This window comes from Wasmannia auropunctata, unplaced genomic scaffold (genome assembly GCF_000956235.1).
Source record: "Wasmannia auropunctata unplaced genomic scaffold, wasmannia.A_1.0 LD336085.1, whole genome shotgun sequence".
Taxonomy (NCBI): domain Eukaryota; kingdom Metazoa; phylum Arthropoda; class Insecta; order Hymenoptera; family Formicidae; genus Wasmannia; species Wasmannia auropunctata.
In genome coordinates this window covers 900,175-903,453 of record NW_012026805.1, presented here as the reverse complement: position 1 = coordinate 903,453, position 3,279 = coordinate 900,175, and positions in this window count along the sequence as shown.

Genomic DNA, 3,279 nt, shown 5'->3' with positions numbered 1-3,279 from the left:
TATCCTATTAATAATAGTATTCAATGAAGTATTTAGTTTTTTATAACTTTTTAATTATTATAGTTATATTTATGCCTATTCTGTCCACACATACTTCCACATATATTTTGTTAATAACTTTTTAACGAATAACGAGCGACGGCTAAAACCACTTGAAGGTCACTTGGGGTCATGCCCTTGAGAACATATATAAAGGTCAAGGTCATTGGAGCAGCCTCCCTTCATCGATATATTTACCTTATTTAATGTTATTTGTACTTTACTTTGTAAAATGCTAAGAACAAAAAACTCAAGCCGGAAAAAGAAAACACAAGAAGCATAAACGAAATGTCTTTATATAAACTGGCATGTAAAGGTTATAAAGGATCAGTTATTCATTCGTGACTAGAACAAGGTAGATGTGACTCGTGTATCTCTGATAATGTTATTAATTATATACACGTATTTTTACAATGTTATTTGTATTTTTCTTCGTAGAATGCAGCAAACGAGAAAATGCAAGAAAAAAGAGAATGTAAAAGGTATAAAAGAAGTGTCATTGTATGAACCAGTGTGTTATAAAGGAGGTTATAAAGAGATTATAAAGGATCAGTTATCCATTCATGCGACAGTAAGGTATAGTATATGACTTGTGTTATGTATCTCTGATAATATTCTGATAATATTGTTTTCTACAATGTTATTTGTATTTTTCTTCGTAGAATGCCGCGAACAAGAAAACGCAAGACGGAACGGGGCACAAAAGAAATGTCTTTATATGAACAGGCATTTATAGAAGTTACAAAGGGTCAGTTATCTATTCGTGCGGCTGCAAAAAAGTATGACTTATGTCATGTATCTCTAATGAGAAACAAAAGGAAGAAAGATACTGCAAATGAGGAAAGTAACATACAATCTTCTGTTACTATGGGGTATAGAAGTTGCAATAAAATTTTTACCACGGAACAAGAAAAAATGATAGTAGATTATGTTATAAGAGCTGCCGAAATATGCTATGGTCTTTCGCCTAAAGAAATTCGATGATTTGCATATGAATTGGCCAATAAATATAATTTAAAAAGACCTCCTCAATGGGACGAAAACTTTCAAGCTGGTGAGAATTGGTTCTCTTCTTTTATAAAGAGAAATTCTGAATTATCAATAAGATGTACTCAACCGACCAGTCTTTCTAGAGCTACAAGTTTTAATCCTACAAATGTAAATTTATTTTTTTATAATTTGGAAAAAGTATTAGACAGAGATCGTTTCGAAGCCAAAGACATATATGATGTTGACGAAACTGGTGTGACTACCGTCCAACGACCTGACAGAGTTGTAGCAAAGAAAGGAATAAGACAAGTCGCAGCTCTGACATCGGCGGAACGCGGAACGCTAGTTACAGTGACAGTAGCTGTTAATGCCATTGGAAATTCTATTCCTCCTATGTTCATTTTTCCGCGGCTACGATATCAAGAACATTTTGTGAGAGATGGCCCGTCCTGTAGGATGTATCGGAGCTGGTAATGCCAGTGGATGGATGCAGGAAGAAGAGTTTCTTATATTTCTAAGACATTTCCAAAGATATACTAATTCATCACTTAATCATAAGGTTTTACTCTTGCTCGATAATCACTTTTCACATATTTCTATACAAGCTTTAGATTTATGCAAAGAGAATGGAATTGTAGTTCTTTCGTTTCCGCCGCATTGTTCGCATAAGTTACAGCCCTTAGATCGCTCAGTATACGGACCTTTCAAAAAAGCTTTTAATTCTATGTGTGATAGTTGGATGAGAAGTCATCCAGGTAAAACAATGAGTATATACGATATTCCAGGAATTGTAAAAACAGCTTTGCCTCTAGCGCTTACCCAAAATAATGTTCAAGCAGGATTTAATTGCACTGGAATTTTTCCATTTAACAGAAATATATTTACTGATTTAGATTTTGCTCCATCGTATGTTACGGATAGACCGATGCCTGTATCAAATATTCCAGATTCCAATGCAAGTTTACAATCCACAAGTAATGATCCTGGAACAAGTAATGATCCTAATAATGACCCTCAAACATCCAGAAATGATATCCAGACATTCACTGGTGATGAAATTCAAAATATTCCGATTATATTTGATATTTCTGCTGTTTCTAAAGAAGCCTTGACCGTTGAACAAGGGTTGGATAATGTTACTAAGTTTCTACCAGAAGATGTTAGACCATTTCCTAAAGCTTCTCCTAGAAAAACAACTAGAGGGAGGAAAAAAAGAAAATCAGCTATCTACACAGACACATCAGAGAAGGAAAACTTACGAATTGAGTATGAAGAAAAGCAAAAAAGAAGCGTTAAAAAAAATCTTACAAATCCACAAAGTAAAACAAAAAGGTCCAGCAATATAAAAAAACCAAAGAAATAGAGTTTTACGTGTGATTATCTTTTAATTTGATTTTTATATTATTAACAAAAAAAAGTTATTTTTTGTTTTCATATAAATTCTGTCTTTTAATTTTATCACAGCAAATTTTATTAAATATATATTATATATATCTATATAATATTGACATGTATAATTAAACATTATAAATAAATATATTGCATAAAACTTAATAAATAGCTAAATGTTTATCTATAAATAATATGGTACAATTGTTCCCCTCTACTGTTACAATCGTTCCGGGGGTTGGGACGGTTGTAACAGTATTCCGCATAGTGTTTAAACAATAATAACTTTTTTCAAAATTACATTACAAGATTGAACACAAGAAAATTGTGTACCTAAATGAATGTTACATCTAAAGATATAGGTTTTTTTAATGTAAATATTATAATTTAATTGTTATAAGACGTTAAATTCAAAATGTTACTTTTGTCCCCGGTCTACCCTACCTTAAACTACTTCCTCATCTAAGAGACGTCGATGAACACACGCAGAAACAAAAAGCGAAATTATATTAGGTAGTCCAGTCGGTGGAGCAGTGAAAGTGGACGGTTTTGGATGTAACGTGAAGTAGATAATTTTTTTGCAGAAATTACTTCCTCATATCACACGAAATGAGAATATCGATATGCGCCCGCGTGAAACCCTATGGAAAATTTATGGGAGAGGTAAATGTATGAAAAACGTCGAAAATGGCCTATTTTTCTTGATATTTCTCTTAATAACTACGTTATTAACGCTCTTAAGACAAAAATGTATAGGACCTTTTTTGTTTGTTATGAAATTCTCTACAAGATACAGGTAGTTAAAATTGTACGCATGCAATATTTACGTTGCAAAAATGCAAAAACTAGAGAAAAACAGGG